Source organism: Protopterus annectens, chromosome 7.part1 (assembly GCF_019279795.1).
Source record: "Protopterus annectens isolate FY-2018-M chromosome 7.part1, PAN1.0, whole genome shotgun sequence".
In the NCBI taxonomy this organism is placed as follows: Eukaryota; Metazoa; Chordata; order Ceratodontiformes; family Protopteridae; genus Protopterus; species Protopterus annectens.
The window spans coordinates 35975280-36002932 of NC_056740.1; positions in this window are offsets into that span (position 1 = coordinate 35975280).

The window sequence follows — 27653 nt, forward strand, 5'->3', positions numbered from 1 at the left end:
AGAGTCATAGTGGAAGCAATGGAGTGAGTAAAGTGGTCATGCAGGACTTTATAGTAAACAAAAGGAGCAGAGATGAGCAGGAGAAAGTGCAATGACCAGAAATTTCCAGTGATGTGGGTAGGTTGTAGGCCTATTGCACCATATCTCAGATGTTGAGGAGATGGTTCTACTTTTTTTTTCTGCAATATAGTCCCATTTCCTTCTTTGTTCAGTAACACCACTGTTTTACAAACTGGGGTACAGATGTCCCAGATTACGATGAGGACAGGGATATGGCTATAAATGGCACTCCAAAGAAGATGAGATACACCGTTTTTCAGCCAAGTTGGGCAAGTGCCTTTGACTGGCTTTCTGTGAGAAGGCTTGGAGTGAAATATGCTTTCTGGAAGACCTGTAACACAGACTTCACAATCCATCATGGTGGCTGACATGATCTGCAACAACATGCCAACAGTGAGTTACACAGACAGAATTGCAAGCATGCAGCTGGAAGGATTGTGGCAGAGTTCTGTGGAACTCAGAGTTTAGCGAGTACAACGGTTGTTGAGGCAGAGGTTGTGTTTGTGTCACTCTGTCAAAGGAAAAAACTTCAAAGACCAATACACGTAAGGTCCAGTTAAGGCACTTTTAATTACTTGCTGCAAGGAGAAAAAACATGAAAATACAAGGATTTGTCTAACTACTAACAGGAAGTATTTTTATTCTTTGTTTTACAAGACATGGCCTTCTATGGCTGACGTAATCAAACACAACTTTCAGTATTGTTCTACAGCAGATGTTACTCAGATTTTCTGCTGACATGACTAGATTTGTGAGAAACTTTTGAGAAAAACAACATGGCCTTGGCGGGCACTAATTCGTTTACAGGCTTCTATTGTACAGTGCTACATTTCAAGGTAGTCTTCTAACTCAGATACAAGCAAATGTTGATTGCAGTTCATATTTTCAAACAGGCTTTGTCCTAATTATCTATAGCTTCTACAGTTGTGTATTTTCTCACAGCACAAACGGAACTTCTTGTCTAAGCTTCATACAAGTAGTATTGTTCTATTCATTATTTTCCTAACATAAGCAGGAATCATCTGCTTCTCAGTAAATTTCCAAGGCACAAGCAAAGATTTCAGCTAACAATACAAGGTCAGAAAGCATCTGCATTTTGTACAGATTTATGCAGTATGAAATAGAATAAATGTGTTAACCCTTTTCAAGCTCTAAATGCACTAAGCATATTACTAATACACACATTAATACATATTTTTCTGACATTTCCCCCCTTTTAATACTTTTATTCTACTTTTAAAATAAGCATAAACAGTTTGTTTTCTTCACCTAACCTCTTCCACTCAGGATTTGCAGTTAAGAGAGTCATTCAGTTTAAACTCATGAAAGCAGTTTCAGTTTTTTAATAGTTCTTCAAACTCAGCACTTTGATATAAGGTTTCAGAAACTGACGTGTCTATAAGGTCTTTAATCAGGCTTTTCATGCAGGGGATGCCACAACAAACACATACTCCCAGTAGGAGTATTCCTACACAAATTAGGATGTTCATTAGGATGGTACCCCACCCCCCAAACCATTTCTGGAAAAAGTCCATCAGTGGGTTTGGGCCTGATTTAGTCATGGCTGACACTTGCTGAATTACCTCAAGATGATTGTCTATCTCGTATTTATGGTCAGGAATATAGGAACAGCATTCTTCTTGGATTAAAGTGCAAGTACCACCTCTTGCCGCTAGGGTGAAGTCGAGAGCCATGCGGTTTTGAAGCACTACAGTTTTTATAGCATTCAGTTCATCAGTCACCAATTCGAGAGCAGAAAAAGTTGCATTACTTATTACTTCGAGAAGTTTCAACAGTTTTCTCAGCTCCCAGATCCATTTTACTGCTCCATATGCCAGTAATATGTCTGCCCACGATATAACGCTATCACTCAACTCCATATGTGTCAGTCCTTTGCCTATGGAATGATGGTCTTTCCAATGCGCATCGATTTGTCCCACTGGATTTACAGGTTTCTTGATGACCTCTCGGACATTTCGAATTTTTCCTCGAGGCAAAACTGCAGTGTGTCGTATGGCCGGAACCAGGTAACCCAAAAAACAACTGCCAGACCAATTCTCAGGTAAGCATTTGTATGCCTTTCTGCCATACACAAAATAACAGTCTATGAATATACACTCGCCCTGCATGAAACATTTTTCTATCAATTATAGACAGTTGTTTATAAAGAACAGAATTATGTTTTACTTCATCAAGTGCTTTGTGCATCAATCCAAGAAATGAATCATAGTTTGTATTACAATAAAGATCTACATTGTTACCTTTAGTGTAACATCTATAAGGAACAGTCACATTGCAATTGCTCCAACCCACCTGAACAGTATCATTTTTATAAAAACACACAGTTCCCTTTTGTGGAACAGACAAGTGCAATGCTATTTTATCTTGTGATGTAATGGTTGAGGTATCATAAATCAAGTTATCCCAGGTCTCATTGACCCCTAGGGGGACTGTAGTCATTAATAACCCCCCGTATGCTGTCGGCAAAGCTGTGCAAATCCAGCAATTCGAAACATTGAAAGTCTCAGCATACACATATTTAATTGTCTGGTAAGTGTTAAAGTTTGGGTGCCAGTCTATGAGTAACGCTTCACGTTTATTCAGTTCAGTCTGTGTGGCTGGGAAAAGGAAAGGCTACAACAAAAAGATTATTGTCAGTAGTACAGTTAACAGGATGATTATGCAATGCTTCTGAGGAAATGGTTGTTCTGCATTCCTGTTTCTTCTGGATTCTATCATCTTTACTCTTGGCATGTGACAAGATTTTTGTCCAGTTCAAAGTTTTTGACTAATTTACAGTGTGTCAGGTGGATCTAGGAGGCATGCTCCGCTATCTTGACTGCAGTGGGTGTTGACAGAAGCACTTGATATGGACCTTCCCACTTCGGTGATGCCCAATTCTTTTTCTTTACTGTCTTCACCCAGATCCAGGTGCCAGGGGGCACTGCCACTTCTGACGGTCTGGTTCGTTCTTTATCTGAAACAGAATTTGACTGCAGCAGATGTTTAGAATTCAACAGATTTCTCATATACTCTGCTAGTGTACTGTCAGCTTCCTGGTCTGCAGGCATGAGAGATTTCCACTGAGGTATATAATATGCCCTTCCAAATAATTTTTCAAAAGGAGTCAATCCTTTTGCATTCGGAACAGTTCTCATGCTCAACAGTGCCAGGGGCAGAGAGTACACCCAATTCCTCTGTGTTTCTACTATTAACTTCCTTAGCTTACTCTTTAAAATCCCATTATGCCCCTCTACTAGCCCTGCAGATTGTGGGTGATACGCACAATGATTTTTTAAAGAAATACCAAAATGTCTACTTAACTGTTGTACGGTCTGGTTTACGAAGTGTGTGCCATTGTCACTGTAGATCCTTTCTGGAATGCCGAATCTAGGGATGATTTCTTTAACAAGAACTTTGACCACAGTTGCTGTGTCTGGATTTTTAGTCGGAAAGGCTTCCACCCATCTGGAAAACATATCTACAATGACAAGACAATACTTCTTATTTTCACATTTATTCAACTCTATGAAATCCATACAGATAGTATGAAATGGATATGGTGGTGTAGGGAAACTCCCTTGCTTGGGCTTTAATGCCCCTTGTGCATGATGTATATTACAAACATGGCACATCGAACAGAATTTTTTAGAGTAATTTAAGAACCCATATGTCGTGAACACTTGGTTCACCAGCTGTACCATCCCCCCTGTTGAGACATGGCACTGCCCATGGCTCAACAGAGCTGCATATTTAAACAAATTAGACGACAATATCGTTTTTTTTTTTTTTTAGAGATGTACAGCCCCTTTTCGAGAATTGCTCCTCATTTTACCCATCTTTGTTTTTTCAACTTGCGTAGTAAGTGTCTGCATTGTCTTTAACATTTCTAAGTCTAAAATCTCAGAGGGTTGTAATTTCTCATTCAAAAGAAATACTTCTGGAGCTGCCTGCTTTGCAGCTGTATCAGCTCTCGCATTACCTTTTGAAATCCTGTCCTGTTGCTTGGTATGAGCTGTGCATTTACAAAGATCTACTTTCTGAGGTAACTGAATAGATTCTAAAAGATCTAAAATAAACTGTGCATGATTGATTGGTTTGCCAGTAGATGTTATCATTCCTCGATTTTTCCACTATTGCGCAAAAACATGTACAGTAGAAAAAGCATACTGGCTGTCAGTAAAAATGTTCACACATTTACCCTTCGCTAAGGTACATGCCCGTGTCAAGGCAATCAATTCTGCTGCCTGTAGAGATAAATTGTGTGGTAAAGATTTTGCTTCTATAATGTCAGTATCAGAAATGACTGCATATCCTACTAGGTTCTGTCCTGCAGGACCCCTTTTGCATGAGCCATCCACGTAGTATGTCACCTTGGCATCATCCAAGGGAACATCCGTAAGGTCTTTTCTAGGCAGTGTCTTTTGCTCAATTACCTGCAGGCAGCTGTGTGGTGTGCCACCTGCAGGAGTTGGGAGCAAGGTAGAAGGGTTCCAAGTCATACATTGTTCAATTGTCATATGAGGTTGGCTCAACAATATAGTCATACAGGAAAGATGCCTAGCAGGGGAAAGATATGCTACCTTCTCTTGCAGTAAAATAATCGCGACTGCATGAGGCACTCTCAATGCAAGAGGGTGGAACAAAACTACTGAGGCCGAAGCCTGTACTGCCATTGCAGCTGCAACTACTGCTTGTAAACAGTGGGGTAAAGACCATGCCACTGGGTCCAGTTGTGATGAATAATAAGCAATAGGGTGTTGGTTGTCCCCATGCTGCTGTGTTAACACTGATATCATATAACCTTGCTTACAATCTACAGTTTGGAAAAAAACGTTTATGATAGTTTGGTAATCCCAAAACTAATGAGGACGCTATTAACTGTTTCAGTTTGCAGAAAGCAGATTCTGCTTCTGGTGTCCATTGTAACAAATCCTGGGCTGCCATAGGCTTTTTATGAATCAGATTAGTCAATGGTGCAGATTCCAAGGCATAGTTTGGAATCCAACTCCGATAAAAATTAGTTGTACCCAAATTAGTTGTACCCAGGAAGGTCATAATTTCCTTCTTGGTAGTGGGTTTTGGTGCTTTCAAAATTGCTACTTTTCTGTCCTCATCTAATGTCCTACCCTCCTTGGATATTACATATCCTATGTATTTAACTTGTTTTTTCCAAAGCTGCAGTTTATTTTTGTTTACTTTATGTCCTTCAGCGGCCAAAAATTGTAATAGCGCTATGGTATCTTCTTTGCAATTTTGCTGGGTGGGGGCCGCCAGCAGGATATCATCAACATAAAGCAAAATCTGACTACCTCTTGGTGGGGTAAATCCCGCCAAGTTGCTTGCCATTTCTTATGAGAATATTGTTGGACTTTCACAATACCCCTGTGGTAGTCGCGTATATGTATACCTTTTCCCCTGAAATGTGAATGCAAACCAATACTGGCTGTCAGGGTGTATCGGTATCAAGAAGAACGCATTGCTGATATCTACCACAGAAAAATATTTCTGTTAAGGTTTTAAATCATTCAACAGGGTGTGTGGGTCTGGCACCATAGATGCCCTTGGTATTACTGCGTCATTTACAGCTTGTAAATCTTGGACCATACGCCACTCTCCATTTGCTTTCTTAACAGGAAATAAGGGTGTGTTACATGGTGAATCAGGAGATTCCACCAGCACCCCTTCCTTAAGTAAAGCTGCTATAATAGGTTTGATTCCTACCTCTACATCTTTTCTTAAGGGATACTGTCTTTTTTGTGGTCTAAATGCTGACTTTGGCGTAATAGTAACTGGTCCCGCTGTACGAATAAGTCCTACATCTGACTTTCCTGTTGACCAAAGAATTTCTGGTATATTCTGTAAGGCATTCTCTTCCTACTTCAATAGGAGTGCTAATCAACTGTCCTTGCTAGACTGCAAGTGTACAGCTTGGTGGGTCTGAGTTATCCAATTCAACTTCTGCATTTGTATTCCCTGTTCTGACAGTTCTAACTCTGTCTGTTTTTACCATCTCGTGACTTTTTCTCCTACGTCTATCCATTTCACATTCTTGTCCTTAGTTAAGCTAACATGTGGTAATCGATTAGATTTATAAAGTGCAAAGAACTCCTGTGGCAATGAACAGCTGACTACGCTGTTCCCTTCTGTGTCCCAGTACAGATTACGTAATATCAATCTGTTTGCACGATTTCTAAACAATTCTTGCTCATATTCCTTATCAGGTCCTGGTGTGTTACAATAATACAGAGTACAGTGCAACAAATGCTGTTTATCAATGTCAAGGGAGGGGAACTTGCTGATGGCTACATTCATCAATTCTTCGGTTACTGCCCCTGGACCAGTCATAACCAAGTCCTGGCTGTACCAATAAAACATTTTACCCTCCGTTTGCACTGCAAAGGTATTCATTTGTCGCTGTGCTTCTATACCCTGCATAGTTGGAACTACTGCTTTACCAAATAGCTGCATAAGGTTTCTCCCCAAGAGGTTTACTGGGCATTTTGCAGAAACAACAATTTTGCTTTTCTGGGTCAATCCTGAAACAGGATCAGTTATTGCAATATTATGGGAGAGGGGCTCCTGATACAGCTGTCCATTAGCTGCTTTCACTAGTATGTAATCAGGTGACTCTGAGTTCTCTGACAGTTTGGAGGGATGTATCAGGGTCTGTGATGCCCCTGAGTCACACAAGAATCTGACTTCCCTCCCTTCTACCAGGAGCGTAACTTCTGGTTTCGTATCTGCTAAATTGAGCTCTAAGCTCAATAAAGCCAAATCTAATATTTCATTTTCTTCACTATTCGTGACTTCCTGCACCTCTTCTATTTCTTCTGTCACATTCTCTACTCCCTCTAGCACATTCTCACTCGTCCTTTCTCTGCTATCTCCTTCTAGTGATTCCTGGCTATCATATAGTCAGTCCTCACCCTCCTTATCTTCCGTGGTTGCCTTCTTGTTTTTCTTGCAATCCCTTGCCAAGTGTCCCTTTTTACCGCATTTAAAACATTCACCCCTTTTCTTTCTCCCTTCAAAGTCCTCTGATCACTGATCAGATTGTTTGTTTCCCTGGGCATTTATCTTGCCTTCTGCTCCATCTTCTACAGAAAATACTTGGACTTTCTTTTTCTTTTTGCTATTAAAATGCCTTTCGGCATGCCTAGAATATTCAAGTAATGACTGTAACCTGCTTGTATGATGATGTACCCATTTGATATAACTCAATGTCCCTTTTTGAGTTTCCTGCCCATGTTCGAGACCTGGTCTCAACGGGATCTCTAATAAACAGTTTTGCTTTTGTAGTGTTTCTACTTACAGTGACAGCAGGATATCGCAGGGGTGGACTAACTTGTTCACTTGCCTCATATTCTGGCAAGGGAGGTGGAGGGGCTGATGCTATTACTAAATTATTGTCCTCCTTATCTAAAAACATTGCTTTTGAATTATTATTCTTTTGTTCCCTTCGGTTCACTTCCTCAATCCACCTGTGTGCCTGAGGAATTCCTAATTGACGTTGCTTTTTTACGCGACCTTTAGAATCAGTTTTAAGCTGTTTGACAAGTTTGACAAGCGAGGGTTTTTCTAATTTACCATCAAATTCATACTTATCAACCCATTTTGAATATTATTTAATATTATCAGCACACTGTGACTGCATGTATTTTGCGTCTTCGGTTAACGGTGGATTTTGGGATCCTTTTGTGCAATTATTACCCATTTTGTTCTATCCTTTTAATTGTTACGTAACTCCTTATTTTTTAACGTGGTACCACGGATTTTGTTATAGTCTCTTCAGAATGACTGCCTACCTGCTCTATTTCCCTGATCTATGACAAGACAGTAATCTTTTTTATCCCTGACTTATAATAATAATATTCCTGACAAAAACAATGCAAATCTAGTCCCTGATCTAAAACAGAAAAAAAAAGGTAGATTCACCTTACCTGGGCCTTCATGATTGATCACCTGGTTCGAGTAAATCCGTCCTTCAGTCGCAGATCACAAAGTGGCTGGCCTCTTTTGTACGACAATTCAGTCATAGGGCTTTTCAACTAAGAAGAACCGATGTGGTTTCTTCCCCATATGGTTTCAAGCCACCTGGCCTGTCTGATACGAGGCGAAGTGAGGGTTTCCAGTCCGAAGGACCAATCTGTCAAAGGAAAAAACTTCAAAGACCAATACACATAAGGTTCAGTTAAGGCACTTTTAATTACTTGATGCAAGGAGACAAAATCATGCAAATACAAGGATTTGTCTAACTACTAGCAGGAAGTATTCTTATTCTTATACTGTTTTACAAGACATGGCCTTCTATGGCTGACGTAATCAAACACAACTTTCAGTATTGTTCTACAGCAGATGTTACTCAGATTTTCTGCTGATATGACTAGATTTGTGAGAAACTTTTGAGAAAAACAGGGTCCGTGATGCCCGTGGTGGGCACTAATTAGTTTACAGGCTTCTATTGTACAGTGTTACATTTCAAGGTACTCTTCTAACTCAGATACAAGCAAATGCTGATTGCAGTTCATATTTTCAAACAGGCTTTGTCCTAATTATCTATAGCTTCTACAGCTGTGTATTTTCTCACAGCACAAACGGAACTTCTTGTCTAAGCTTCATACAAGTTGTATTGTTCTATTCATTATTTTCCTAACATAAGCAGGAATCATCTGCTTCTCAGTAAATTTCCAAGGCACAAGCAAAGATTTCAGCTAACAATACAATGTCAGAAAGCATCTGTAGTTTGTACAGATTTATGCAGTATGAAATAGAATAAATGTGTTAACCCTTTTCAAGCTCTAAATACACTAAGCATATTACTAATACACACATTAATACATATTTTTCTGACACACTCCATGCTAAACACAACTTGTTATTTGCAGCAGGAAAACACATCCTGAAGTTTATGAAGAAACATGGAGAGGATTAAGATGTTCTCCGGAAAATGACATGTGGAGTAACGTAGGCAGCCTGTACTGCATGGGATGTTCTGGAGCCTAATTACCAGAATGGCACTGCTGCTGCCTGCTAGAAATCACCATTCTGTATGTATATGGACCAAAGCACATACATGGGTGTTGACAAACTGTTGGTGATCCTTGTTGGTTACCTTGATGAAAAAGCAGGAAAAAAATGTAATACGGTTCCTTAATATGCCAGAATGTGTTTCAATAACTGGACAAGCATTGTTTGATGCTTTAATGTCCACTCTGACACAATTTAACATTCCATTTTCCAACATTGTAACTTTTTCTTTAGACGATGCTGCCTCAATGATCAGAAAACACAATTCTGTGCTATCTCATTTAAAGGAAGTGAAGCCTACTATTGTAAATGTGGGATGTCTGTGCCACCTGGCAGATCTATGAAGTAAGTGTGGTGTAAAAGCATTACAGTCACCAGCTGAAGAACTTATATCTAATGTGTACTGTCATTTCAGTTCCAGTGTACAAAGATAACAAAAACTGCAAGGATTTGCTTTACTCACATACAATGATCTCCTCAAAATTTTTAGACATGCACCAAGTAGATGGCTGAGTCTTGGGAAGGTAATTAATAGAACCATTACCATGTGGCTAGCTCTAAGTTCATATTTTTTGTCTGCAGAGCCACTGTCTACTAAGATTGACTTGATCTCTAAACACCTACAGTCATGAATTGCATATGATCTTTATGTTTTTAGTTACGCACTGGAACCTTTATTGGAGTTCAACACTCAGTTTCAAAGCTGAAAAGGTGAGCTTCTGACATTGCATCCCACTGTGCATAAACTCCTGCAACAGTATGCTGGCAGACTTCGCAGACCTGCAGCTGCTGTCAGACTATTTAAACACAGTGATGTTTCAGTGTTGACTGACAGTAGCTCTGTTCTGCCAAACAGTGAGCTGTGTATTGGCTATGAAGTTAAACAGTACATGAGTAGCCATGAGGAGGATATTGCTGGCACAATTATTGAGTTTAAATTTTATAAAGAAGTTACAGCCTTTTATGCTGCAGTGCTGTCGAAAATGCTTAAAGTTTCCCATGCAGGATCATTTAATGAAAAATGCTGCATTCCTTATTAATCCTACTAAATAAATTGAACATTTCTTCAGGACCTGTCAGGGAAGTTGGTTTCCATCTGGGTGTCTGTGAAAATGATGCTGAGGCTGAACAATTAATTGATGAATTCACCCAGTATCAGACTGAGGACACAGGGAACCTAACAGGTCCTGTAGAAGGGACCCACTCATGTGTGTCCAAGTACTGGGCACACTTAATGAGGGACCTTTGCATTGATGGGAAACACTCTTTAAGCAGCTTATGATGACTCTACTTTGCTTGCTGTACTTAAATTCACAAGCTGAAAGAGCATTTAGCATGGTGCGGAAAGTAAAAACTGAATTGTGACAGTCTCTCAGTGTACAAACATTGAACTCATTATTATCAATGGAAATGAATGAAGAACTGGACTACTGTGATCTTAAGCTGCCAAAACATGTTAGATGCTGCTAAGAAAGCTACAGCATAAGTGTGCATCTGGTTTATCTAATGGATAGGATATATTGGATAATAGGATGTTGTTCTTGCACTCTACAGGTCTGTTTAGAAAATGTAAATGTAGCAAGTGGATTAATGACCATGTGATTTTATTTTTTATTTGTACAGAAGTGCTGTTTCATGTACTTAGGGTGTGGTTATGGTATTGCAGCTTGTAAAATAAATGTTTTGTATCTGACTCAGTTGTGTCGTATTGAATTTTGTAAATGTTCTACTAGGCCCCATGGCAATGGCATGTTTCAAACTGAAAAAATATGGTGTTCCACATTTTGACTTGTTACATATTCCTAGGGTTGGTGTTCCACATTGGCCTCTTAAAAGGTTGAGACCTATGGGGGGTGGGGGGTTGAGAGAAACAGTCAAATGAATTATAATAGGCTACACTGAAAGTGTTACTTGGGCGATTGCAAATTCATTTAAAATGACTGTAGTGTAAAACATTCTTGCAGACATAGTCACTTCTTTTTTTCTTCTGAAGAAACTGTCAGAAAAAGTTACTGTAGCAGTAACTGAGTCAGAAAAGTATGGGCACAATTAGGGGCAGTGACAACAGGTATTCCATCAAGCTTAGGAAGGAATATACTGAAGAACATTTGGAAAAATGCATTATATAAGCATCTATGAATGTGCAGATACTAAAGCAATAGTAATAAAATGCAAAACACAACATCACTGCCCTGTCTGAGAGATAACCAGTCTGAGGTCTACAGCTCTGTCTCAAATAAGACCATTCTCTGATAAAAGTGTTACCTTTCAAATATAGCCATGTCTGTGAGTAGCTATTATGAATTATAATTGTGAGTGTTACAGGGCATTGTTTAAGGAATACTTTGACTCCTGTATAGTAAGGATTGGTAAAAACAGTTTGCAACATTATTGATTGTGAAAATGCTATTTAAATTATAGGAGTAAAAAGAGAGATAAAAGAACACTTTTACTGGCACACCAGGGAGACTGATCTGTTTAAATATGTATTGCCACACAGCATAGGACATGTGATATTCCAGCTAAGTAAATGAGGGGAGATAGGATGGGTAACATTTGAAGGAACTGAAGAACATAAATGTTGAATGTTTTAAAATGCTGGTGCAGCGGTAGCATTGTTGTCTCACAGCAAGAGGTACTCCCGTTCGATTCTCGGCTGGAGTGCGGGGAGTACCTTCTGTGTGGAGTCTGCATGTCCTCCCCGTGGTTGAGTGAACGTTCGAAAGACATGTGTAAATGGGCGTGCCTTCGTTGAAGATTGAACTTCGAGCTGGCACCTCGGCGTTCGTGAAAATCTACTGCCAATCATTAGAGGACCAGAGTTCCACTGTGGCGACCCCTAACCCAGAAAAGCTGAAAGACAACAACAACAACATCTTAGCAATGAGCTGATACTTCTGCAAGTTTTTTTTTTTCACAGAATGTGTAATACATCAGTAGGAAACACATTTGTAAGAGGCAATGCACAACTGAGGCCTCTCAAAATTATCACTGCTTCTCAATTTTTCCATTTTAAGTGAATGGAATTGTGGTATGACATTCCGGCCAAGGGAATTGTAGAGTCATAAACAGTGCCTTCACAGTGCATTATGGTGAATAGGTTTACAAAAAACAAACTCTCCAACATGTCTGCCCCCAGGAGGGCTTTGAGGGTTACAAGCAGAATAAAATTAGTTGTGAATGCTTTATTCTTCCTCATACAGGTTTACAATGTGTAAGAATTCAAGAAAATATTTTATATCTATAGAGATAGATAGATGACATAGATATATCTCTCTATCTATATAAATAGATATAAATATAGAGATAGAGATCGATATAGAGTATAGAGTATCAGTTTTCCCCGTGGTGGTCCTTTAAGAATGCATAAACTAACATTACATATGCACACACAAAAAAATGATAGGTAAGTCTTTATGCACTGCATGCCTTCTTTCAGGTGACAGAAGTTGTGTAAGGCTTTGTAACTTCAGTCGACTTGGAGAGAAAATGGAAACTGAGAAATGCACACGTGTGACACCCGTGCACTGGCCCAGCAATCAAGGAGCCTCAATCCTAATCACTAACTGAGGGGTGTCCTTATAGGGAAAGGATAATAAATACCCACACAGTAGAGTGCAATTTCCCTTAAGAGCACACAGAGATCACAGTCAGTCTGGGGATGGTTTATCCCTTTCTCTCCAGGTCCCCAAATAAGACTCACCACTGGCACAGCTATAGGGTCCAGATCTCAGCCTAGTGGGCAAGAGAAAACCTCTAGCACCCTCTCTGTCCAACCAGTGCTTTATGTCCCTGCCAAAGTAGCTGACACACACACACACACACACACACACACACACACACACACACACACACACACACACACACACACACACACACACTTTGAGATAAGAGTTTATACAACCACACAGATACTCCTGGGGAAGGCTGGCACAGGATCTCCAGCTGTGCCCCTTTTACCCAGACTATACAGTAGAAATCACTGACACCACCCAGCTAATATTTATCAGCTATTCAAAGGCCCTTATGAAAGGGTATCCAATTATACTGTGCAATATTATTCTCCAAATGGTAAGTGCAACCAGTCAAGACTTATTTGGAGTTACTTAGTACAGTATCGCTATATACATGCAATGTACTCTAGAGCTTAAATTAACTCTACACAAAACAGCCACAGCTGAAAGGTTTCAAAATATTTAATAATAAATAATAAAAATACAAGACAATACTTCTTACTACACAGTGCTAGTCAAGAGTTCAGAGATCACAGAGAAATACTTAAAATAATACAGTAGATAAGTTCTGACATCAACACCGAAAAACACTTAGTCTAATCTTCCTAATTCTTAGCTATTTCTAAGAGAAAACACAGTTCTAAAATCCTACTTACATATAGACACAGGCAGAGTGGTGAGTTGGATGTCCTCAAGACAAATGCTCTAATGCTCTCATTCTTTCTGTCCTTAAATTGATAACACAGCATCACTGATTCATTTCAGATTACATCATTTATTTCTGGTTCCAGGCCAACAGACTCTCAGAGGTTAATAGCCTTTGATCTTGCAACTGATAAGGAAGCCAGGGCAATAAAAGAAATTATACATGCAAATTCTGGCCATTAACTCTGGCCTCAAAACAATAGGCAGAATGCCTTTATCTAGACATCTCAGCTCTCTCTGAGTTTTGACATCAAAGAGTTGACTTATCAGCTTTGTTACAGCAGAGTGCACTGTTGTTACATTTTTGCAGTTCTATATTTAACACCATTTTTTTTCCATTTAAGAGAACAAGCCTGTGGCTTATATTAATATCTACAAATGACAGAATTATCTACAAAATTCTATCTGGCTAGGCTGGCAGCCTTCACCTATCTTCACAAGGTTCCACCTGTATTTCACAGTCAAAATAGAAGGCGAGACCTAATTAAACAAGGTAGAAAGAGTGTGAAGTTACAAGGAGATGAGATAATAACCAGAAGTGCTTTAAAATTTAAATAAAAAAACAGAAACAGCACTACCGCAAACAATGCAAATACAAAAACAATACAAGCAGCATTATAGCAAACAATATAGGTTCATAGGTTCATAGGAAGGTACTAGGCTATCGGCCCAAGGGCCTAAGTAAGCCTAGACAGCAAGGATCCCTGGCATATGCCACACAAGAAAGTTAATTTCTTGTGCCCCTGTCGAGCAGAGCCACAGAAGTGATCCCCAGGGTGTATTTCCTATTTCCCATCCACTCATCAAGATTTTTCTTGAAGAGTTCTAATGAGGAACTTTGCTTGACATAGATGGGTAGCTTGTTCCAGAGTATAGGAAGTCTCTAGGACAAGAATCTATCCCACCAGCATGTCCTGTTTATTGTGGTGACAAGGTTTAGGTCGATAGAGTGAGTAGCTCAGAGGCATTGGGATTTCTTTAGGTGTAGCATGTCCGACAGCTCTGGGTTTAACATAGCTTTATATGTTAGGCAGAGATTTCCTCAGAGTAAGATATATGCTACAGAGTAAAGCTGGAGCTTTTTGAGATGGTCAGTGTAGGGCATCTTTTTGAGGCCAGTAATCCTCTTTGTGAGCTACTTGTGTGGCCTTTCCAGCTGCTGCAGATGTCTTGTGAGGTACATTCCAAAAGGGGCGTGGTACTCTATAATGGGTATAATGAGTGCCGAGTAGAGGGGGACAATGACCTCTTTTTTCCTGGATGAGAACCCTTTTGTGATGAGGTGTGCCACATAGAAGGATTTCCTGAATACTGTGATGATGTTATTATCAAAGGAGAGATTACTGTCCACCTGGGTCCCAAGGTCTCTTATCACACATTCGGCATTAATTAGACTGCTGTTTATGTGGTAGTTCATGGATACAGAGATTTTACCAAAGGGGATGACAATGTACTTTTTGGCATTGAGATTGATGCCATGGCTCTGACACCAGGCATCTGTCTCAGTGAGGCCCTTCTGTAGGATGTCCACATCATTTGGGAACTCGACTATGGCTCCTAGTTTGCAATCATCTATGAACTTCATTAGTCAGAGGCTTTCTGTGTTAACCTGTACTTCAGAGAAGTAGATACCAAACAGTAGAGGTCCCTGGACTGAACCCTGTGGTACTCCACTTGTCATTGGTTTGAAGTCAGATTTGGAGTCTGCAACCTTTAGAGTGTGGGTTCTGTCAGTGAGCCAGTTGACAACCCATCTTGTGACATAGGGATTTATACCTAGTTTACTGAGTTTAGCTATAATTCCAGCATGAGGAATGGTGTTGAAAGCCTTGGCGAGGTCAACATAGGCTGTATGAACCACCTTACTCTCATCTACGGCTTTGGTGACTGCCTCAAAGAAGTCAATCAGGTTCAGAAGGTATGAGCTGCCTTTCACAAACCCAAACTGGGAGGGGTCCATAGTTTGGAGGTTACCAATATCTTTGTTTATGAGTTCCATGATGATACATTCCATGGCCTTGAAGACCAGGCTCATCAGGCTAATAGGACGATAGTTCCCAGGATCAGTGGTGGCTCCCCCTTTGTGGAGTGGGATAACTGTTGCTGTGTGCTATTCAGTGGGCACAAAGCCTGATGTGAGAATATGATTGAACATGGTGCTTACGTGAGGAGCCAGTTCGTTCTGAGGTTTGTGTAAAACGCAGCCTGGGATGTTGTCCGGTCACATGGATGCTGTGTTTTTTGTTTTAGAGAGTGCATCTTTTACCTGCGTATATGTGATTACAGGGACTCTGCATTCTTCCTGTATAGATATGGGCCCTTTAGGGGTGAGAGAGGGGTAAAGTTAGCACTGAATCACTCTGCCAGGATGCTGGCAATATCAGTTGGTTCTGTAATTTTTGTGCCATTGTGCTGTAACTCAGAGCATATCTGGGTGTTGCCAATAAGATTATTGACACAGCTATAGAATGCTTTGTGGTTGCCCTTAGAATCAGTGGCAATTTTGTTTTTGTTGCTAGCTTTGGAGGACCTTATAAGTGATCTCTCGGCTTCTTACTGAGGCTGACCAGGGAGTGCCTCCACTCATGGGATTTTACTCTCATTTGCAACAGTTTCTTTCTTCTGTTGTAGAGTTTGTTTATGGCAGGGGACCACAAGACAGGCTTCCTTTTCTTGTAGGATCATGTCCTGCTTCTGTTTGGGATAGCACGATCCGTGCACTTGTGTAAGTGCTTATAGAGTGCATTTGTGTAGGATTCAGCAGTTGTAACTGTATTGTCCATTTACATGGGTGTCATGAAGTTTGCCACTTCTGTCTTAAGAAGCATGAAGTTGGCTTTGGATACATTTTTTACTGTGGTTTATTTAATGGTGGGTAGGGGCAGGATGCAGATATCTAGGGTGATTAGCTTATGGTTGGATCTGACCCACGAGGAGTTGACTTCAGATGTGGAACACCGGTCACTCGTTGCTAATGACTAGGTCTAGGATATTGTTATTCCTGGTGGGGATGTGGATAAGTTGATCCAGGAACTGGAATTTATGAATTCTAGAAAGTGTTGAGCGAATGATTTGGTACATAAGTAGTTTTCCCAGTTAATGACAGGGTAGTTGAAATCGCCCATTATTAGGGTGTTTGGTTGAACCCTAATATTTTCCAGTATATCAAGAAAAGCAGAGTGGGAATCCTGGGGCTTGGTGGGGGATCTGTAGCAAGCTACAATTTGGATTGCAGTTTTGCCCAGAATTAGTTGCACTTGCATAACCTTGGATGCATTATGCTGCGCTACTAGTCTGGAGGTGTGGATATCCTTAATGAATATGGACACACCTCCACCTTTGGTGTGCTGGTCCAGGTTAGATGGCTGAAAAGTGTGATATGAGTTATAGCCTGGTAATGCAGGGGTGCTCTCTAGAGCCTTGAACCAGGTCTCAGTCACTGCACAGATATCGATGTTCTCCATTTTAAGGAGTGCCTTGAGTGAGTGCATTTTGAGATTTAGACTTCTAGCATTGAGTAGCATTACCCTCAGTTTTTGCTTGCCTGTTCCTGTTACGGTGATGAATTTGTCATTTGAACCTTGTCTAAAAAAGGCATTATAGGGGTGGCAAGAGCCATAGCCAGTATCCGTAATCCCAGAGGCAACAGGTGCAGGCCATCTCTGGCAAAGCATCATGGTCTGTCAACCATGTCATCCAAGGCAGACAGATACTGGATCCCCTTAGAATGACACCAGAAGCTTAGCCAATTGTTGAAGTCAATCATTTTGTCCTTGTACTCCAGTATCATTCTGGGTGATGGCAGGATGCTACTCAGGGCTAGGGTCATACCTGCCTGGGCTAGAAGATCGGAGAGCTCTTCCATTTTTCTTTTCATGTTGTCCAGGGAGGTATGTCTCAGATCATTCACACCAACATGGACAATGACAGAGTAATAATTGTACTTGTTGTGGAGTGACCTGAGTGCATGGATTATGTGGTGGATCCTGGCACCTGACAGGCAGCTGACAATAACCTTTTCCTTGTTTAGTCTGGTGAGTGGGACATCAGTGTGCCTGACTATAGAGTCACCTATGACTAGTGTGTTGGGTATGTTTGTTTGCCTTATGGGTGTGGTTTATTGGCAAACTGAGTCTGTGGGCTGTGTGTCATTTGGGTTGTGTTAGGGGTGGAGTTTTTATTTTATTTTATTTTCATTTGTTGACTGGGATAGTCTGACTGGATGCATGTCCATTTTCAGCGGAGGCCCGGGGAGAAACGCTCCAAGGGTAAGCAGATACAGCATTACATAATACCAGCATTGCATATTACAAACAGACTATTTACAGAGATTACATAAGTAAGCAAGTTAAACAAATTTCACAGGTTACAGTTAATCCTGAGCACAAGTCAGGATTAAATTAAATTACACAGTAAACTGGTTAACAGATTTTTACACATTCTAGAGAGAGTTAGCCAGGCTTGATACATTGACATAGCCAGTTAATTGACAAATGTTGTTTGAGTCTAGTTTTAAATTGACCTAAGGTGGAAAGTAAGGTAATATCAGCTGGAAGAGAGTTCCAGGATCTACTTACAGAGTTTGCAAAGAGAGAATCACCGGCTGTGTTATTAATTTTGCTAGTCTGAATTAGTAGTTTGTTAGAGGATCGAAGCGGTCTAGGATTGTTATAGGGGGTGATAATATTTTTAAGTGCAGGAGTATTGTCCAGATTATAGAGGATTTTATAGGCCATAATCAGTTGGTTATGCTGGATTAGATAGAAACAACTCTGATCCAAAACAATACCAAAACAGCAAAATCTTCAGAAGTCAGGAATCGAAAAACAGAAACCAAAGTCAAATCCAAAAGCAAACTCTTTATTCTCCAGCGCCTCGGTGTAACCACCTTTCAAGAGTATACTCTTGAAAGGTGGTTACACCGAGGCGCTGGAGAATAAAGAGTTTGCTTTTGGATTTGACTTTGGTTCCTGTTTTTTGATTCCTGACTTCTGAAGATTTTGCTGTTTTGGTATTGTTTTGGATCAGAGTTGTTTCTATCTGAAGGTGTGTCGAGTGGAGTTTGTGTAATTATCCTGGTTATACTGGATTAGGCTGGGTAGTCCAAGCCACCCAAGCTGATTTAGATTGATGCAATGATGTGTCCTAAAAGGCAGCCCAGTAGCAAACCTGGCAATGTGGTTGTAGCAAATTGAGAGTTTGTTAAGGACAGTCTTGTTTAAATTCAAGAGTTGAGGGGATGCATACAGAAGGATTGAAAGAAGGTGAGAGCGAGCTATGGCAATTTTAGCTGGAGGGGTTAGGAAGGCTTTTATTCTGTAAAGTGACCCTAGTTTTTTATTGATGGTTTTGATAGTTTGGTTAACATGTAGGTCACATTTTAGATTATTGTCTATGATGACACCTAATAGTTTTGTAGATGGGTCAGGGGAGATTATTATGCCATCATTTGATTTTATGGTAAAGGTGAAAGCGGTAGACCTACGTGTTGGTGAAAATAACAGCATTTTAGTTTTTTTGGGATTTAGGATCAGATGATGTTCAGAAAGCCAGTTTTCTATTGTATTAAAGGTGGTCTGGGTAGCTGACCATAACTCTACTAGAGATGTGGCTGAGCAAATCAGAGTAGAGTCATCAGCATATTGGATACAGCTGACTTTTGGGATGACAGTACAAAGGTCGTTAATGAAGATGGAGAACAGCAAGGGCCCTAGTATAGAGCCTTGTGGTACTCCAAGGGTGTTAGGTAGAAGGTTAGAGAGTTTGTTCTGCCAGAGGACAGCCTGCTGTCGGCCATTCAGGTAGGATTGAAACCAGTTTGCTTGCGTTTCTGCTTTGGAGGTCTCTGTAGCTTGAGCAGATTATTATTGAGAGCCTCTGTGAATGTTTTTGTCTTTCTTTGTGTGGATTTTGGTGTTGTAGTTTTAGTGGAACTATTTGATGAGTGTAGTGTAGTGCAAGTGTTTGCCTTCTCCTCTTGACTGTCAAGTTTAGCCCTGGCTGGAGAGATCTTTACCTCCAGTTTGGCTAGATAAGTGCATCTCTCACAGGTTGTGGGGTTGGGTGGTAGGAGGACAGGGTTGTCTGTGTACATGAGGCAATTGCTATATTGTCTCAAGATGCCCAGATTCATCAGATAGACAGGCTAGAACACTGGAAGCTGACCCTTGGACATTCCTGAATAAAAACTACTTTCCTCTATACAAGTGAGGAAAGTGAGTATAAGAGCTGTTTTTCTCTAAGCAAGTGAGGAAAGTAAGTACAAAAACTGTTTTCCTCTAGATAAAGAGGAAAGTTGAGTGCTGCAGTAATTTGTAGCTTATTTAGTGCTAACAAGTTCTGAACAAGTGATGAGCACAAATAAGCAAATTCAAGTGCTAATACTAAGAATCTGTACCTGGATCTTGTGGTAGATAGGCTACCTAGTGCTTATCACCCCCACTGATAGGCTAGAATGCTTCCCTCTAACACAGAAAGGCATGGGGGCCTCAGAAGCTTACAAACAGTCCTAGATACAGCAAATCTGTATCTGGACTAGACAAGTTACAGGAAAGATGGGAAACAAGCACAAACACAGGCTTTTAAACCAGTAAGTTGAAAGAGATGGAAAAACTGCCAAACGATCAATAAACTAACATTTCTGGGCCAGAAACCACTTTTGTGGTAGATAGGCTACATAGTGCTTACCACTCCCACTGATAAGCTAGAAGGCTTCCCACAAACACAGAAAGGTGTGGGGGGCTCAGAAGCTTACAAACAGTCCTGGATACAGCATATCTATGTCTAGACTAGACTAGTTGCAGGAAAGGTGGGAAAAAAGTGCAAACATGGGCTTTTAAACCAGAAAGTTGAAAGAGATGGAAAATCTGCCAAACAGCCAATAAACTACAATTTCTGGGTCAGAAACCACTCTTGTGGTAGATAGCCTGCCTATTGCTTACCACCCCACTGATAAGCTAGAAGGCTTCCCTCCAACACAGAAATGATTTGGGGGCTCAGAAGCTTGCAAACAATCTTGGATACAGCAAATCTGTATCTGGACTAGACTAGTTACAGGAAACGTGGGAATCAAGCGCAAGCACAGGCTTTTAAACCAGAAAGTTGAAAGAGATGGAAGAACTGCCCGAATGGCCAATAAACTACAATTTCTGGGCCAGAAAACACTCGTGTGGTAGATAGTCTACCTAGTGCTTACCACTCCCACTGATAAGCTAGAAGGTTTCCTTCCAACACAGAAAGGCTTTGGGGGATCAGAAGCTTGCAAACAATCATGGTCACCACAAATCTGTATCTGGACTAGACAAGTTACAGGAAAGGCAGGAAACAAGCTTAGAATTTTTTTTTTTTTGGAAAGTGGAAAGGTAGAAAGAAGAAACAGAAGATAATTCAAAATTAAGGACCTAAGTGGCTTGTCCTTCACAAATGTTCTCTCTGTAGTAGGTAGAATGGGCTGGTGACACTAGAATGGAATAGAGCTGGGATGGATCTGAACAGATGGTACTGGTAGGAGTGTCTGAAGTAAAAAATATGATCTCAATGTACTCGGTTGAGTGAGCAAATGAGATAGACCCAGGAGGAGTGTTCAAACACAAATTTACAGGAGGGGCGGGCAATTCCAATGCCACCTAGATTAATACCACAACAAGAACAGGGAGGTTGGGTGGGAAACTAACTGTAGAGACAGAGAGAGACCACAGTATTCTATGAAACAATTAAATAGAAAAATAAATAACTACAGAGAGACACAGACCACAATATTCAATGAAACAATTAAATACACAGAAAAATAAAATGCAGTACAATCTTTAACACAACAAGTTCGTACTTAACTCAGCTAGTAATGCAGTTGATTATAGATATGTAGCAGAAGCCAAACCACTGAGATATTGAGCAGTAATAAATTCAAAGATATGTGACTAACACTTATAAATACAGAGAAACCCTCTAGTCTAAGAGTTTAACACTGAATATCAATGCAGTGAAACACAATAGCCCCCACTAACTGCAGAGACAGAAAGTGACCACAGTATTCTATGAAACAATTAAACAGAAAAATAAATAACTACAGAGAGACACAGACCACAATATTCAATGAAACATTTAAATTCACAGAAAAATAAAATGCAGTCCAATCTTTAACACTGCAAGTTTGTACTTAATTCAGCTAGTAATGCAGTTGTTTGTAGATATGTAGCAGAAGCCCAGACAACTCAGATATTGAGCAGTAATACATTCAAAGATATGTGACTAATACTTAGAAATACAGAGAAACCCCCAAGGCTAAGAGTTTAACACTGAATATCAATGAAGTGAAACACAATAGCCCCCACTAATTGCAGAGAAAGAAACAGACCATAGTATTCTATGAAACAATTGAATAAAAAAAATAAATAACTGCAGAAAGACACCGACCACAATAATCAATGAAACAATTAAATACACAGAAAAATAAAATGCAGTCCAATCTTTAACACTGCAAGTTTGTACTTAACTCAGCTAATAATGTAGTTGATTGTATGTATGTAGCAGAAGCCAAACAACTCAGATATTGAGCAGTAATAAATTCAAAGATATTTGACTAACACTTATAAATACAGAGAAACCCTCTAGGTTAAGGGTTTAACACTGAATATCAAAGAAGTGAAACACAATAGCCCCCTCAAACTGCAGAGACAGAGAGAGACCACAATATTCCATGAAACAATTAAATAGAAAAATAAATAACTACAGAAAGACACAGACCACAATATTCAATGGAACAATTAAATACACAGAACAATAAAATGCAGTACAATCTTTAACACTGGAAGTTTGTATTTAACTCAGCTAGTAAAGCAATTGATTGTAGGTATGTAGTAGAAGCCAAACAACTCAGATATTGAGCAGTAATAAATTCAAAGATATGTGACTAACACTGATAAATACAGAGAAGCCCTCTAGGCTAAGAGTTTAACACTGAATATCAGTGAAGTGAAACACAATAGCCCCCACTACCTGCAGAGACTGAGAGAGACCAGAGTATTCTATGAAACAATTAAATAGAAAAATAAATAACTACAGAGAGACACAGACCACAATATTCAATGAAACAATTGAATACACAGAAAAATAAAACGCAGTACAATCTTTAACACTGCAAGTTTGTACTTAGCTCAGCTCGTAATGTAGTTGATTGTAGGCATGTAGCAGAAGCCAAATAACTCAGATATTGAGCAGTAATAAATTCAAAGATATGTGACTAACACTTATAAAAAGTGAAACACAATAGCCCCTACTAACTGCAGAGACTGAGAGAGACCACAGTATTCTATGAAGCAATTAAATAGAAAAATAAATAACTACAGAGAGACACAGACCACGATATTCAATGAAACAATTGAATACACAGAAAAATAAAATGCAGTACAATCTTTAACACTGCAAGTTTGTCCTTAGCTCAGCTCGTAATGTATTTGATTGTAGGCATGTAGCAGATGCCAAACAACTCAGATATTGAGCAGTAATAAATTCAAAGATATGTGACTAACACTTATAAATACAGAGAAACCATCTAGGCTAAGAGTTTAACACTGAATATCAATGAAGTGAAACACAGTAGCCCCAACTTACTGCAGAGACAGAGAAAGAGCACAATTTTTTTATGAAACAATTAAATAGAAAAATAAATAACTACAGAGAGATACAGACTACAATATTCAATGAAACAATTAAATACACAGAAAAATAAAATCCAGTACAATCATTAACATTGCAAGTTTGTACTTAACTCAGCTAGTAATGCAGTTGATTGTAGGTGTGTAGCAGAAGCCAAACAACTCAGATATATCTTTTGCTAAGAAGTATTAAAATCTAGAAAACTAATGATCTAACTTATTTTGCAAGTGACTGATTTCTGCACTAAAATATTGATCACAGGTAAAGGACAAGTATGCCCTAAATGCAGCATTTCCTTTGCTCAGAGTATATTTCCACCATTGGAGGATGATCTCCATGCTTTCCCATATTAAAAAGAATAACTAATTTCTTCCACTCTGTGGTATTTCTAACCTACTCAGCTTTCACAGTGAATTGTATGCTGATGGTGAATGAAATCTCATGATACTTTAAATTATGAATTTTTTATCTTGCTACTGCATCACACTGCCCATTTCATCTAAAAGTATTTTGTTAGAAAAATAAACCCAGCAAGGCACCTGTAGATCTTTTTTGTTATTCCACACCCATTAAAGTCATTAACCTATTCAGGCCCAAACGTCACCATTCCTTGATTCTGTATGGACCTAAAAAGCTGCATTCCTTCCTTTTCCTTGGGCCATAAACATGTTAAAACTTTTATAGTATGAAGAATAGTAAACCTGATAACCACTGACAACAGCTTTACCAATCAGCTGTGCTTTACAAACCAAGACATATAACACTCTTGATGATCAGAAAAGGAAAGCAGAACTCAAAACATGTTTTAAAAAGCCAATTCTCCAATAACATTTAATAGCTGGTATAGTACATATGTAGGAACGTCATTTGTAAGAATCACTCCAAAAAAGTCACTGACAGTTTTACTGAGGATTTTCAAACTGAATGGAACTGTCAACATGACAACATAGAGCAGGGCACTGTAATCTCATCAGCCGAGTCCTCATGGTGCATTATGGGCAAAAAACAGCTTTGCAAGAAAACAAGATTACATTAGCATGTCTGCCCCCATGAAATATACAGGGTTAGGGAATGTTTAAATTTAGTAATACATGCTCATTGTAGTATTGTAGTTCTGATTGAGATGGATTGTGCAAACATTCATGTAAAGTCAAAAAATATTTATTTTTCAGTTTTTCCCATAATGGTCCATTAATGCTTGTTACAATATAAAGTAATAGCTGGCTTTAAAACGGGTTTAATCTACTCATTATAGGAAATACTAGTGACACACTAACACCATAAGAAATACACTTTTCCTTAAAGACAACTACACGTAACAAACTTAAATGTAGTAATAATGTAATAATAGGCACTTACCTGCAGAAACAGTGTGCAGCTGCTGATAATAGAGACTAGGGGCGAACTGGCAGTGAATTTAGGAGTCATCATATTTGCAGTCATAAAAGTACAATTGGCTTGCTGGAAAGAACTGGATTACTACTAGGTGATGCAAGTTCATATAATGAATGAAAAACATGTTCCTTGATTGTTTAAAATGAACTACAGAAACTCACACACATGCTCCTGGATTGAGGAAACTGGGTTTTGCAGAGGATAAGGTAATAAAAAGAAAATCTGAATAAGTATGTTCACTTAAAACAAAAATTCATAAAGGACACTAAGCAATGCAGGATTTGATAGACTACATAATGCATATGGAAACAAAATTCTAAGAAATTTGGGGGAGCAGGAAGGTTTGACCACAACTGGAAATTATTAGCTTATTGTCTTTATTACCGACAGACGTGATAATTACATGGCCAGAACACATAACTGCAGTTATGGTCTTGATAAACAATCCTACTTAAGGATGCGTAAACTACGAGCAAGCCTACAAAAAAATGTTGTAAATCTTTGCACATTATATGTCTTCTTTCAGGTGACAGGAGTTCTGTCAGTTAGTTGGGAATGGAAATGATGACTGAGAAATATACAGATGCAGACTGTTTGGCAGTGTCTTAAAGAACCTTACTGTCACTCATCTCTATCAAATATTTTTTCATCATTTTAATCAGAAGAAGATGGCACCATAGTCACTCTTGACAAGTGCTGAAGACGTTTGTTCTCTAGGGAAGAGCAAAGGGGTTTTTACCTACTTCTTATGGTCTTTAGGACAAATGACTGATTAATACTACGTGATTTAACATTGTGTACATCTCCTTAAGAAAAAGAAATATTTACAGTGCAAGTCCTTATATGCTATTTGGCATCCGCAATCACTCTTTTCTTTTCCTGACACGTAAAATACATTCTTTTAAAATGTTGTAAAGAAATAGGGATTCCTAATATGAAACCTATCTGCCTGAACATCTGCACTGAAGTTGGCCATATGAAACCTATATCTGACTCTGATAAGAATCTGCATTTTTGGGCTAGCACCAACAAAGCTCTGAACTTTATGGTGTCTACATGTCCCTCTTATGGTATCGAGTCTGCTTGTGAGAAGGGTGGAAGTACAGCATGACAGGAGGGTGCATGAAGCCTGGCAGAATGTATCCCATAGGTAGTAGTTACTGCAGTAGTAGTCTATTGAAAAATATCCTGCCGTTCTATTACATTTTTAGTGAATTAAATTAATATTTAAAATTCTCTTTCTGATTTTGCATTGGTCCCCTCCTCCCATTATTTCTGGCTTTGTCTCTAATTATTCAGTAAAGAAGCTGAAAGCTATGCATGGAGTGCCATGATTTTGTTCTGAATTTGGTAAAAAGATGACTTTGTTAAGCACCATTCTGGTGTATTAAAGGTGCTGAAAACAGAGAATTATGACTTGGTCTCTTCATAACCAGGATGCTATGTGTTTGAGGCATTGACATCAAGAAATTCACCTCAGGAGCAAGGCTCATTAAGTGAATCTTGACATCCATGTTGAGAACAAAATACTTCAAAGGTTATGAATAGAAAGACAATCATAATTATTTATATGCATGGAGCTTTACCTCTTTCTATATATTACAAAAGTTAAAAAAGTGTGCTTAACAAGTTTGCTTTGTTACTGATTTCAAAGCATAATTATGGTGCCCTGTGCACTACAAAGTTTTAAGCACCTTTCAGAACTGTGAATTATTAGTCTCATTCTAATTGATAACAATGGCCTTTGCCCACCACCACAGAACAGCTGCAAACTAAAGCAGCTTTGAAAGCTGTAACTTTGCTGTCACACAAATGTATTACTGTAAATGTCTAATAGCTTTTAAATCTTTTTGTTTGGAAACACTTTACTTCTGGCCACTGTCTCTGGGGCAGTGCTATGTTTCACGTCTTTCAAGGAAAACACTTTTTTTTGTCCTGTAACTAGTAGTATGCCAGAACAGCTGATACTCATAGGTTCATAGGTAGGTACTAGGCTATCTGCCCTAGGGCATTTATAAGCCTAGCCAGAGTGTGCCAGCTTTCACCACCCCATTGATTAATTAACTGATCCTCTGTCAAGCAGAGCCAATGAAGTGATCCCAGGGGTGTATTTTCTGTTACCCATCCACTCGTCAAGGTTTTTCTTGAAGAGTGTTAGTGAGGGGCTCTGCCTGATGTAATTTGGAATTTTGTTCCAAAGCATAGGGAGTCTCTGTGACAGGAATCTATCCCTCCAGCATGTTCTATCCACTGTTGGGGTGAGGTTTAGCTCACTAGAGCATGTGGCTCGAAGTGACCTGGATTTCTCCAGGTGGAGCATGTCCACCAATTCTGAGTTGGACATGGCCCTGCAAGTCAGGCGGAGATCACCTCTGAGCAAGCGACACGCCACTGAGTACAGCCGGAGTCCCTTCAGTCGGGCTGCATAGGACATATGTCCGAGGCCAGTAATCCTCCCAGTGAGGTACCTCTGCGGTCCCTCCAGCTGTTGGAAGTGCCCCGCGAGGCACATCTCAAACGGGGCATTGTACCCTATTATGGGTCTAATGAGTGATGAGTAGAGGGGCACCATAACCTCCTTACTTCTAGATGTGAACCCTTTAGTAAGTAGATGGGCCACACAGAAGGATCTTCCAACTACCCCAGCAACATGATTGTCAAAGGAGAGACCACTATCCACCTGGGTCCCCAGATCTCTCATCACCTCCTCTGTATCAAGGGGGCTGCCAACTATGTGGTAATTCATGGGTGTTTTGCTTTTTAAAAACGGGACGACCATGCACCCCTTGGCATCTAGCCTGAGGCCATGACTTTGACACCAGGTGTCCATCTCAGTAAGGCCCTTTTGGAGGATGTCCATGTTAGCCAGAAAGTCAATTATGGCTCCCAGTTTGCAGTCATCGGTGAACCCGGCTAACCATTGTCCTCCTGTGTTTGCCTGTACTTCTGAGAAGCACACGTCAAACAGTAGGGGTCCCAGAACTGAGCCTTGTGGAACATCTCCTGTGACTGGTCTAGAGTCAGACTTGGAGCCCACTATTCCCACCATGTGAGTTCTGTCCGCAAGCCAGTCGG